Below are 14,095 nucleotides of genomic sequence, written 5' to 3'. Positions count from 1 at the left end.
TGGCCTCCAAGAAAGCCAGTGCTCCTAGGTTGTACTAGGTTCCTGAGGCAGGAAACTCAGCCAGACAGGAGAGCTTAAGAAAGTGGAAAAACTCAGAAGAAATTGGTTGATGGAGATGTTATCTTAGATTCCTGCCTCTTGAAAGGAAGCGGAGAGAACTACCTAGTTAAAAAAAGACAGAGTACCCTGGAAGATATATGGACAATTCAGATAAGCCATATGAAAGACTTCATTATTTTCAGCATTAGAGAAGTTTGTATTTTAAATCTATACTTGATAACAGAGAAACAAAAATGTTGGACAGGTAATGAGCTTCAACACTTTTATTTTTTGTTGGGAAGTTGAGAACAGTGAGGGGAAAATAAAAATTTGTGGGCTAAGTGAGCTTTGTTAAGGACAGAAAACAAATTTTTTAACTTTTAATTTTTTTATTTTAAAGATGTGGGGCACAATTCAGGGTTAAATATACAAATGTTCACTATGCAGGTACACTTGTTGATGAGGTGTGCCCCCTTTCCCCAGACTCCCACTACTGCCAATCCCGCCTTTCTGCTCCCCTCCTGGCAGTTTCCTGCTACTGTCATTTCTTTTCTTTTGTTCAAGATCCACTTACAAGTGAGAACATTTGATATTCAGTTCTTTGTTTCAGTGAAGGATCACTCAGTATTATAGACTCTAAGTCCATCCAGGTTGCTGTGAAGTTCATGATTTTGTTCTTCTTTATGGCTGTGTAATATTCCATCATGTATACGCACCACATATTTTTTTATCCAGTCCTCTTTTAATGGGCAGCATGGTTGGTTCCATGTTCTTGCTACTGTGAACAATGTGCAATAAACATACATGTGCAGGTATCTTTTTTATAGAGTGATTTGTGTTTCTTCCGGGTATATTCCCAGTAGGGGATTGTGGGGTAGTAAGGGTCAATTTTTAGATCTAGAAAACAAATTTTTAAAACCTCTTATTACAGATAAGTGAGTACACTCTTCTGCTACAGCTTTGTTTATAATGCCAGCAGTCACATTTTCTTTTACTTTATTAATTAATTTATCTTCATACTTTTTAAAAAGAATCATGTTTCAGCAGAACAACAGAGGGTCTTATGTATTGATCTCTATCAATTATACTGAGGTCAAATACATATTGGCATACAGGTATGCAAAAATGTTATAGCTCTAGCTTGACATACAAATCTATTAACTAAACATTACAGGCTAGATTTGTACAGTTTGTTGCTGTAAGCGTCCAGTGAAAATAGCTATGTTAACATTCCAAATACTCTTTCTTGTTTCTGGCCAAGGGAATGATCTTAAAATGCTATGCATAAGACCATTATGAGAATAAGGAGTTAATTCACCTCTTTCAGCCTCAGACGTACATGTGAATTTAGTCGCTTAAAGTTATCCATCACCTTGGGTGGAGTATGGACATGTGTGACTATGGTTGGCCTTGGGGGCAATGTCTAGGGGCTGGGATAGGCATGCAGACGGGCAAGGGTAGGGGACTGAAAGGTCATTGGAGGGTCAAGCTAAAATACGGAAGGCTAATGTCTGCATTAATAAAGAACCAGAGATCAGAGCAGCCTCATGCAGGAGGATATATGAAGGGATAGGAGGCGTCTATGGGTTGCAAGAAAGGAAAATGAAAGGAAAGCTTGGGGCAACCTAGTTCTCATCTGTCATTGACTTTCCCCAAACAGAACACAAAGGCCTTGAACTCTAATGAGCCCAAGGCTGAAACCTTAGGCTAGGGGTTTCTGCAGGGCTGGAGAGTGAGAGTATTGTCATTTGGAAGTACAAGAGGGGAGCCCCCCCAAAAAACCCCAGAATTATCTTTTGTAGGGCAAGCCTCTTGTGGTACACTTGGAATTTGTTCCTCTGACTCAAAGGGTCAACCAAAGTTATCTGGCAGTTTTGAGAAGGTTGCATCTCAATTTGCAGGAGAAACATCCCTAGTTATGGCAAACAGGTGATTATTCTTCCAACATGATAACATACTTGCCCACGCTGAGCTGACTCTTCAGCTGTTTTTGACCAAAAACTGCATAACCTCCATGCCCCACCCTCCCTAATCACCCCATCTCACCCCGAGTGACTTTTTTCTGTTTCCTTGATGAAAAAAGTCTTCAAAGGGAAATGTTTTGCCCATGTGGAAGAGATGAAACAAAAAATGGCAGAAGCACTAAAAGGCATCAAAATTGAGGAGTTTAGAGTTTAGTTTTGAGCAGTGGAAAAAGCATCCTGACAGGCATATTGCAGCCAATGGAAAGTACTTTGAAGGTGACTGAAGTTTAAACATGTAAGAATAAATACACAGCTTTTAAATAAATTCTGATTTTTTGGGTTCCCCCCTAATATGATAGTAAGAGAGTTTATGACTAGATGATGAAAAAAAAAAAGACTTATGTTCATAAGAATCCTTAGACCCTGAGATTATGACTAAATGATGAAGAAAAAAAAAGACTAATATTTATAAGAAGCCTTAGACCTTGAAGTAGATGAGGGTACCTGCCCTACATTTTTGGAGAACCTTTCCCTTGGTAGTTATGGTAGGCAGAAAAATGGCCCCAGAGATGTCCATATTCTAATCCCTAGAATCTGTGAATATGATTACTTTACAAAAGGGGCATTACAGATATGATTAAGTTAAGAACCTTGAGATGGGGCATTAGCTTGATTATCCATGTGGGTCCGATCTAATCACATGGGTTCTTGGGAACAAAGAATCTTTTCAGGATTTGGTCAGAGGGATATGTGGCTACAAGACAAAACAAAACAAAACAAAACAACCCCCCACCAACAAAACAAAACAAAATAAAAAAAACTTTCAGGGAGATGCAACATTGCTAGCTTTGAAGATGGAAGAAAGGGCCGCAAGCCAAGGAAAGCAGGTTTCCTCTCAAAGCCAATAAAGGTGAAGAAATGGATTCTCCCCCTAAAGCCTCTAGAAAGGAATGTAGTCCTGCTGAACCTTGATTTTTAGCACAGCGAGACCTGCGTTGGGCTTCTGATCTTCAGAGCTGTGAAAGAAAAAATGTGTATTATTTTAAGCCACCAATTTTCTGGTAGTTTGTTAGCACAGCAGCCTGGGACGCTACTACAGCATGGAGAACGGGACTAATGACTACAGATCTCTTAGAGTACATCTAGGTCTGGGATTCCTTAATCCAAACTGGCTTATTAAACACTTTCTTCTCCTTGAATAATTTCCATTAACTTCACATACTTCCAGAGAATGTGACAGCATAAACTATTTAAGTCAAGACAAATAGACTTAATGAGTTGGCTTATCTTGAGTTTTATAAACATTTTCTCATTGATCAAAGATAGTCTTTTTTTCCCCCCTCTGTTCCCTCAGAATAGACCAGTTCAAACACACTTCTTTTGAAATGAGTTCAAATGTGTATCCCCTGCACATTGTCAGGGTTTTGTGCTCTAGGACTGTAGGAAATTAACTTTCACATGTTACCTCTTAGCTGCCAAGATAGGTCACTGACACCTTAACTGATGAGATTTAATTACGGTGTAAACGAAAATGTACCAATGTGCTACCCAGAGCAACCAGTGCTGGTTGAAGAGGGCTCAGAAGGACACTGATTCTGAGTCAATTAGCAAGAGGTAAGAACTCAGGTAATGCAGGGCAGGGAGTCCTTTTTAAATATATACATACATACATATATATTTTTTTAATTTTAAAGATGTGAGGTACAACTCAGGATTAGGTATACAAGTGGACATTGTACAGATAAAGTTTGGGCCTCCATTTGGTCCCCACTTTGCCTGGTTTGAGATAGGGGCCCTTATTGATGTTGTGTCCCCCTGCCCGACCCTGGCAGTATCCCACTGCTGCCAATTCCTTTCTTATAGCAAATGTCTAGGGTCCGTTTATGAGTGAGAACATGTGGTACTCAGTTCTTTGTTTCCGCGATAGATCACTGAGTGGGCAGGGAGTCTTATTGACCCAAGTCTCACTTGGTTGCAAGCCCTGCAGGATTGCTGTTTGAGGGGATTTCTTTTTAATAGCAGCCATTAGGCAAAACATCCTAAAGTGATTGTTTTTGAGGATTAAAATGAAGATTTATACTCAGAAGACTAAAAGATTTTTAAAATGTCACTGAGTCTATTCTCTTTCTTCCCAGAGTGTTCTTGCTTAACCTGTATTGCAGATCAGAAAGGAAGAGAAGTTGCAGAGATATATCCATGTTCCAAAGATAAGAACAAATTAAGGCCGGACATGGTGGCTCATGCCTGTAATCCCAGCACTTGGGGAGGCCAAGGTGAGAGAATTGCTTGACCCCAAGTTTGAGATGAGCCTAGGCAATATAGAGAAACTTTGTCTCTACGAAAAATACAAAAATTACCCAGGCATGGTGACACACACCTGTAGACCCAGTTCCTGGGGAGGCTGAGGCAGAAGAATTGCCTGAGCCCAGGAGGTTGAGGCTGCAGTGAACTGGGATCATGCTGCTGTACTTCAGCCTCTACGAAAAGTGGAGCTGGAAGAGTCACAGCCACCGAACCATGAATTTCTTCAAGCCACTGTTCCCCAGATCTCTTTTTACTTGAAGGCTTTCTGGAATCCCAAGACAAGAAGAAAAATTCAGGACATAACATTGCATCCCACTAAATTAATTCCAATTTATTGAGCATCTATGATGAGTCAGATATTGTATCAAGAGTTGAGAAAATAAAACAATAAGATACAATTTTTGCCCTCAAAGGTCTCACTGCTGAGTAAGAAAAGCATGCAAACAAAGTTCAATTGAGGGGTTAGTGCTACAATAATAGGGGGTAAATATAAAGTGTAGAGGGAGCAGAGGAAAAAGGGGTTAATCAAGGTGACAAGGAGGATATCTAGGAAGACTTCTTGGAAGAGGCGATGTCTTTATTGGGGTTTCAATTATAATTAATATTTGAATAATAAGAAAGGAGGAAAGAGTTTTATAGGCAGAGGATGCAACTCTGTAGGTAAATTCTCTCTCATCTATGGATGTCTGACTGGAGCGCTTCAGTAGATTGAGGGCTGAGGAGTAAAGTGTATGAGCCATGAACTTTGTTTGCAGTAGTACCTGAGTCTTGCCACCAAGTTCCTGTGTGACCTTTGGAAAGTTACTTAACCTTTTTAAAGCCTCAGTTTCCTTTTCTGTAAAGTGGAGACACTAACAGTGCCTAACTTACAGGGTCATTCTAAGGATTAAATGAACCAATACTTTGCATATGGCTTGTCATCTAGTAGCAAATACAGGGAGTGCCAAAAAAAGTATACGCATTTTTTTTTTTTTTTGAGTTGGAGTCTCACTCTGTCGCCCAGACTGGAGTGCAGTGGCAGCTCCTGGCCACCGCAGCCTCGACCTGCTGGGCTCCGGCGATCCTTCCTCCTCAGCTTTCCAAGTAGCCAGAATTACAGGCGCGCGCTACCACGCCCGGCTAACTTTTTGATTTATTGTAGAGATGAGTCTTGCCTGCCCAGGCGGGTCTCGAACCCGCGGGCTCAGGCAATCCACTCACCTCCGCCTCCCAAAGGCGCGGGATTACAGGCTGAGCCACTGAGCCCGACTAAGTATACGCATTTTAAGAGATGTTATCTATGTATTACGTTTTGAAGTTGAATTAAATTATGGTAGCGATGTGTAGTATGATGTTCACTCAACCGTGCTTCTGCCATTTTCTTTGACTATCCTACCTGTCACATGGTGGCACTAACATTTAATTAATGCCATCTTTTGAGTGAAATTTATACTTAAAATGTGTTTAGTTTTTTTGGCACGCCCTGTAGCATCTATTTTTTTTTTTTTTTTTACTGCCTAGGATCCTCCAAGAACTGAGGGCAGTCCTGCTCTATAATTATGCTTTTGTTTGAGTCACAAAAGTGTCATGAATATGTACCTCATTTTTTTCTCTTTAGCTAAAATTGTTGGAGTCAGAATTGGTCAGGCACGAGCAGTAGTACAACCTGAAAGCATTGCGTGTGTGAAGCAAAGGAGGTGACAGACAGGGCTGGTTTCATGGGCTTTTGACCTGTGCCGTTGCACAGGGCTTCATATTCAAAAGGGTTCTGCACTTGGTTTCTGCTGTTACTCTCTTGAAATTTGCTGCGGTTTGAATGTCCCATCTGAAGCTCATGTTAAAATTTAATTGCCATTGTAATGGTATCAGGAGGCGGGATCTTTTGAGGTGTTTAGAGGTTGGGTGGACTGCAGAGTGACACGGCAAGTGCTCGAAGCAGGGATGTGGATAATGTTGCGGAAACCCAGGGCAGGATGTGAAGGAATCCTGGTGTGTATTAAACATTTATTATCTTTGTGTGTTGATCTCCCTTAGATTTTCTTGCAAGAATGAGTCCTTTTTCTCATGGTTTTATTTTCATAAAGGAGGGGACAAAAAGGTTTGATAATACGGTTCTTGCAACTCAAAAAGTCGCAAAACTTGGATGTGTTTGAGCTAAGGCCTTTTGGCCCTCAGAGCCTACAGTGAGTTCTGAAAGCTCCACCTTGCCAGATGGTGTGAATGGGTGCAAGTAACTCTACAGTCTGGCAAACAGGCACCTGAAGCTGATGGGGCCTTTGTCCTAAGGTCCTTTAACATACTTTCGAGTAACTATTCTCCTGGTAATCCTGCCCTTTCCATAATAACTGCTATCTCCCTCCTCACTTGAAATGCCTTGAGTGTTACCACTGTTACTGGAGATGAAAGAGTTCTACAAAGCATCTTAATCGGTGCTGTCAGTTATAAAATGTTTTCATTGGCCACTCAAAAGATGATTTGGGGGAGATTTAGTTTATTTTTCTCCCACTCTGATGAAAGAATTATAAACAAATGTATAGGCCGCAAGGCGGTCCCAATAGTAAAACTATCTCTTTGCACTGAGCTCCATAGAGGCAACCCTTGGGTATTTGCCTCCACTGTGCCTCGCACAGGTCCTGCTTTGGGGCAAGGGCTCAAACAACAGCAGTTGAAATGAAATAGAATGATATTGGAGCGGGAGGGAATATCCTTTGGAACATGAATATCAGAAAAGCAATGTTGAAAGGTAAAGTGATGTTTCTACAGTCTCAGCTGCTGAAAGGAGCAAACTGTGGCTGGCTCCTGGTCATTTCAGGGCCCTGGAGTGCATCTACCTTTGAACACCAAGGTTATGCCTCATTGATGCCAAACAATTGGATGAACTGATTTAGGCTTTTCCTGAATTAGCCTGTTGTGTGCTGCTCATGTGGAGAGAATTGTGGGCACTTCCAGTTTCTCTTCAGTTATGTAAACTGAGGCCTTAGCCACTTCCCAGAGGATTTCTCAGCTGAGTGGATTCAATGTATTGCATTAGTCTATTTAACAAAATACCCTTTTAAAGCAGAAACATCAGACCTGGATTCACTTACAGCCAAGGCACAAACATGCACATCTTCAACAAAATGCCATGTTTTTTCAGAGCCAAATTCCACCTTCTGTTATTGAAGTTGGTCCTTTGGAAATTAAGGGAGCTGAGAGCCCATCTCCACAGGAGAGCCTTGAAGCCAGTCATGCTGAAGAAAAGCATTTAAGGTGAGCAGGACCTCTCAGGAGTTTCTGCTCTTTATTCCTTATGAGAAGATCCAGGGCTTCTCATAAAATAACACCTAGCACTTGTTTTACTTGATGGGGAAAGAGAAAGGAAGCAAAACCAAGTAAACATTTAAAGTAGAACATCCTTGTAGCTGGCGATCTGAGAGCAGACTCCTGTCCTACATGTCTGTCTCTTCATTTCTGTACCAAATAGCAACTTGCTGTGGATTGGTTCACCACCATCACCATCATTATTGCATATCAGTCATACAGCACTAGATATGTGCACAGTGGCTTACAATCATGCTTTGTGATTTATTAAAGAGAAGATAATTCTTTTAAGTGAACTGAATTTTTATCTGGGGAGTATTTGTCTGCTGCTCTCTGGTTCACTTAACTTGGGCAGCAAAAATACATGGCTCATTTTCACTTCTGAATTTGAGTACATTTGTACATGACTCCCAAGTTTTAGAATTTAACACTTGGTAAAAAAGTAAAAGCCAGAAACAGTTTTTGTGAAATTTTTTTAGTCTTTCATAAAAACATCCCTTCTGCAGTACTTATAATATTGGTAGATGTAATGAATTTAAATTAGATAAAGAGAAGATAGCCTAGAAAAAAAAGAAGAGAATGGTTTGCGTTTGAAGCAAATGTTGCCACCTCCACTGCCAATGTCCTCCTCATTTCTAGTAGACAATTAGAATAACAGAATAGAATAGAATTGGTAGAGGTGATCATGTCACCCCTTTGTTTGAAGCTGTTAGGAGCTTTCCATTGCTACTCAATGTTTGGCATATAATAGACATAAAGCAAACAGTTGACTTTGTTGAACTTCTCATTCATAGTATCCAAAAGTCAAAGGAAGGAGTCAGGAAGGAAAGGAAAGAGACTTTTGACTGATTACTAAGGAAAAAGAATATTTTTCCTATGCTTATTGAACTTGTGTGTGTGTGTGTTTGTGTGAATTTCCTGTTGATGTCCCTTATCTACTTTTTCTGATGTGGTGAGTGCACTTTTTCTTTCTTGGTCTCAACACATATTTACTGAACACTTTCTTGTAAAATGTGATGGACCAGCTCTTAGCATTCTTAGTATTGAGCATACACACACATACACACACACACACACACACACACACACACACACACACACACACACACACACATGTGTTCTGTGACTTCTGCTTTGCACCATCACTTGGTAAATCGTGCTTAAACTGCTTCAATAAAGAAGTCCAGAGCTCATATTCTTTTTGTTAAAGCCTTGCCCTTCTCTCCATCTCAGACTACAGATTGCTGCTATCTGCAGTCTGCCTTACATTTTTTTTTTTTTTAAATCTATCCTGTGTGAACCAGGCCATAAAGACTAGAAAAAGACTTGACGTTCAATGAATTCATTAAAGAGCATTTACTGTGCCCTCATCGTTGGGTGACTTAAGGACAAGACCTGTTCCTGATCACCCAGAGCTTGGCTTAGTTGGGCAGTTGAGGCATAGAGAAATGATAGGTTTCTGCTATATTGCCTAGGCTAGTCTTGAACTCCTGAGCCTTGGTCTCCCAAAGTGCTGGGATTATAGGTGTGAGCCAACACGCCCGGCCTGAAGTGAGATTTCTGTTGCAGAGACTGGGGAGTTAAGGTGGACATGTTGGAGAGATCTGGACCTCAGGGCCAGAGGACGCCTGGGCTCTGGACTAAGGACCTTCCTAAGGATTCTGAATAGGGCCAGTAGGATAAGTGTTTCAGGAGAACAACTTTGTTTGCAGCATGAGAGGAGGAATGACGAGGATGCCTTCACCTGGATGGAGGGAAAACCTTAGCCTATGCCCGGTGGTCCAGTTGTGGTGTTAGAGGAGGGTGTCATCTGAGTAGAGTGGTCAGAGTGGACAGACTTGGTCAGACGAGGGACTTGAATACTGATAGGACAGAGGTCAAAAGTTTAAAACTTGGTTCTCTGGTGGGGTCAGTGGCAAATAGTATTCAGAATGTGAGGAAACACTGTTTCCTGTTTTTGGTGAAAGAATGAAGAAGGCTGGTGCCATGTTAACTCTTTGAAGGAGGGAGAGCCCCAATCCTCTGAGCGTCATTTACCTGTGTTACTACTTGCAGAGACTTCAGGCTTCTGCTGAAACGTCCTTAGTTCCTGACTGCTTCATTTCCAGCCAAGGGCTTTGTCAAGGCTCCTGTCACTCAGCCACATCCCTCCTCTCATGCTTCCGTGGGCACTGCTTGGCACTGATCATGTAGGCACCACTGTTTGGGTGTGGTGCCATACTGGGTTGCTGGAGATTTCATCAGAGGGCCTGTCTACTCAGTGCCATTCCTAGACACATTGATTTGCTCCCATGATTTGATGGAGATTTTGTGCATGCATTGAAGCACTTATCTGCCTAGACATAGCACATGGCCTTGAAGAATGCAACATTTTGCTGTTTTCCCAGGGCTCTGTTCAGTAGGGATTTGGGGTCTCTTTGCTTTGTCTTTCCAATGTATCATCATACTTCATGTTCCCCCACAAATGTGTATATGTTTTTTAATTTTCCACATCTCCTTCAATTCTTACTTTATCCCAGCAAGCAGGTCTTTATCTAATCTTGGGGCAGGGAATGTGGGGAAGGCTTTTCACTTTTTCTCACTGCATCCTTTTAAACTTTTTATTTTATTTTAAAGATTTGAAGTACAATTCAGGGTTAGGTATACAAATTTTAATGATGCGGGTACCCTTGCTGAGAAGGTGTGCCCCTCCCTCCCCTGGCAGTTTCCCACTACTGCCAATCCCTTTCTTATCTCACTGTATCTTTCTAGTTATTTTGTCAATGTCGGGGAAGAGGCATTTGAAGCCAAAAAGTGGCTCTTGTGTTTCCTACTTTATGCTGTGTCATCTGGTCCCAGAGGTAATTAATATCTTATGAGTAAGAGTAGGAGTAATAAGAAATATTAGGAAATATTTACCTGTAATTTGGTATGTGAAACCAATCTGGAGATGGGAGTGTATTCTGGTCTTTTACTTAAAATTGTATTTTTACCATTTTCCTGTTTTGTTAAGTGTTTTCTTTAAGTATAATTTATAATGACAGCATCAGTTATTTAATTATCTTTCTGTTGTTGGAATGAATTTTTCCAAGACTTTTTTTCAATTTTAAACAACTTAGTGATAAAAAACAGTGTACATAAGTCTCTGACTATATCATTATTTCTTTACTATAAATTCCTAAGGAGAAATAACTGAGACAAAGCACATGAACATTTAAGGAACTCTTCAAAATGTGTCCAAATTGCCCTGCAGATACGTTGGTCCAAACTCTCTAAACTGTGGCACCTAATTTTTAAATTTTTGTTTTAGTTGGAGTCTTACTCTGACACGCAGGCTGGAGTGCAGTGACAAAATTATGACTCTCTGCAGCCTCAACTTTCTGGATTCAGGTGATACTTCCACCTCAATCTTCCCAAGTAGCTGGGACTACAGGCTTGTGCCATCACACCCAGTTAATGTTTGATTTTTTTTGGCGGGGGGGAGATAGGGTCTTGCCATGTTGCTTAGGATTATCTTGAACTGCTAGGCTCAAACAATCCTCCCTCCTTGGCCTCCTGAAGTGCTGGGATTACAGGCATGAGCCACTGTGCCTGGCCAGTGGTGCCAATTTACTAATGTTGTTAGTAGCCTTATTATATTGTGTAGCATTTGTTATAGGCTCGTTTCCATTTTGATATTCCACCTTTCCATGTAGTTGGAAGTTGGAAGTCTTTATTTGTAGTGAGGCTGTCTTTGTCTTAGTTCATTTTCTATGCTATAACAGAATACTTGAGATTGGGTAGCTTATAATGGAAAGAGTTTTATTTAGCTCATGGTTCTGGAAGCTGGGAGGTCCAAGTTTGGACTACTGAATATGGCGGGCTTCGGTGAGGGCCTCATGCTGCGTCAAAGCATGATGGAGCAGTGGAAGGGGAAAAGGATGTGTGTGAAAGGACCTAGTCATTCTTAAAGACCGCAGCTCCCAACACTGCTTCAGTGAGGGTCACATTTCCAATGAGCAGAGGTTGAATATTCAAATCTTGGAAACTTTCTGGAGAAATGAGAATGATGTGAGATTGTAAGGGATGAGGGAAGAGGAGACTAACCTTGACACCTTTGGGAAGGGATGATCATCCATGCCCAGGAAGACAGGAATATGGGATGAAGAGTGGGAAAATGAGAGTTTGGGCGAGGTGGTAGAATGGAAGTCTCCCTAGGAGGAGGGGACTGAGCCAGCATATCCAGCTGCCAACCAAACCTTCAACTACGCATGAACCTCGGTGTGATTACACTCACTTTTATTTTGTAGCCACCATATTAAAAAAGAAAAAAGAACATTTTTCTCTTTTGTTTCTAAGTAAACTGGAAGACAGAAAAACTATAAGCCTGACGTACAGTGCATTCCAAGTAAGAATCATTTGCTGGCTAAGCAGTAGATCAGCACAAATTATGAACATTTAGACATGTGTTAACCTACTAATTGAGGATAGGGAGACACTAGATGATGAGGTCTCCCTTGATCTTCCCCCCACCCCAATTCCTGAAACACCAATTAACACTCTCAGTCAATACTAGAAAACATATGGCAAGGAAACACACTACCCCATAAAGAATCTCACCCCTGCTTGTCACAGAACATTAACCATCCCATACTGGCACCCCTAAGGGGGTGGCAGTGGCAAATTATAATGGAGAAGTTCCTGTTTTCCTGTTTAACTTTTTATTTGTGGAAAAGGACCTTTTGATGTCTAAGAATAATATAAAAAGTTGTGTGCGTATGTGTGTGTTGCGTCTTTTGGAGTCTGCCTCATTCTATTCTCACTCATGTGTGATGATCTTATGATATGATTGTTGCTGCTTTGGAATAAGGTCAGTCTAGTTGCAAAGGTAGTTTGAGGAATGAGGATATGATGTATTTTGAGAAGTCATCCAAATCAATTTTCAAATGAAGTCTGAAATTTTACCTTTGGTAATTGTGCCAAATGTTGCTCCTTTTTCCAGAAGTGCTTATGTCATGGGAAGGACATGGGAAGTCCCTCAACATAGATGAGTTCCTCCCTTCATGGTCTTTCCTGGAAGGGAGATGGAGCCACCTTTGAGGCAGATGCTCTGGTGGGCTCATCGGGATGGACAGCAGTCCTGGGACCTTAACTGAGAGCTTGGTGTCAGCAATATTCTCTAGTCTTGTAGCCTTTCCCCACTCCATACTGGGACAATGCCTCTGAGGACTTTAAGACTTTGCTACCCCTGCTCTGCATGTCAGTGGTAGGCGGAATAATGACCCACAAAGATATCTATGTCTTAATCCCTAGATTCTGTGAATATGTTAGATTGTATGGCAAAATAAATTGAGGTTGCAAAATAAATCAAGTTACTAATTAACTGACCTTGAGATGGGATGAATATATACATTGAGTATCCCTTATCTGAAATATTTGGTATTAGAAGTAGTTCAGATTTGATAGTATTTGCATTTATACTTGCTGTTTGGGCATCCCAGATGTGAAAATTTGAATTTCAAAATGCCCCAATGAACATTTCTTTGAGTGTCATGCGGGAGCTAAAACATTTTCAGATTTTGGAGCTTTTTTGGATTTCAGAGTTTTGGATTCAGGTTGCTCAGCCTGAACTGAATTGTCTAGGTGGGTAATCACAAGGGTCCTTATAATAAGAAGGAGGCAGGATAGTGAACCAAAGAGATGGCAGTGTGAAGAGGAGTCAGCCTGACATTGTCAGCTTTGAAGATGGAGAAATGGGGTCATAAGCCAAGGGATGCTGGTGGCCTGTGGGACCTGGAAAAGGCAAAGAAGTGGACTGTCCCCTAGGGCCTGTCCCCTAGGGTCAGAAGGAATGCATTCCTGCTGACACTTTGATTTCAGCTAAGTGAGACCCATTTTAAACCTCTGAAATCCAGACCTTTAAGATAATAAATTTGCATTTGTCTTAAGAAGCTAAGTTTGTGGTTAATTTGTTACAGCAGCAACAGAGAACTAATACTTAAACTAATATCACTACTTAAACTAATCCCAAGCTTCTGTCCCTGAGCCTGGGAGCCCAGTAGGGACATTGTCTGAGTCTCCATCAAGCTCAAAGTTGTGGTTAGTCTCTAGGCTGGTTTATACTGGTGGTCATTTAGTAGAAGCTTATAACTGCTAGGAATGGGATGTCTGGGAAGATGCTACAGAATGTTTCTAACCTGAAACAGCTGGATTGGTAAGGGGAAGGGAGAAATCCAGAGTTGATATTTTGAGGTCCAAAGTGTTTTTTGTCTCTCTTTGAATCATTATGATCTACTGTTCACTTGAAATTATTCTTGTGCTCCTGTTCTCCTAGGCAGTTGCTCAAGGAGATTAGTGCTGTTCAGAACATGAAGACTCATGAAAAAGATTTTGTCTTCAAAACATTGGCTGACCATAAACATTTATTCTCGAGACCCGCCTGGGCAAGTTGGCGAGACCTCATCTCCACAATAAATCAAAAAAAAAAAAATTCAGCTGGGTGTGGTAGCGCATGCCTGTAATTCCAGCTACTCGGAAGGCTGAGGTGGAAG

Source organism: Carlito syrichta, unplaced genomic scaffold, assembly GCF_000164805.1.
Source record: "Carlito syrichta isolate Samal-C Ts95f unplaced genomic scaffold, Tarsius_syrichta-2.0.1 Scaffold104742, whole genome shotgun sequence".
NCBI classification, from domain to species: domain Eukaryota; kingdom Metazoa; phylum Chordata; class Mammalia; order Primates; family Tarsiidae; genus Carlito; species Carlito syrichta.
This window is presented reverse-complemented; position numbering follows the sequence as displayed.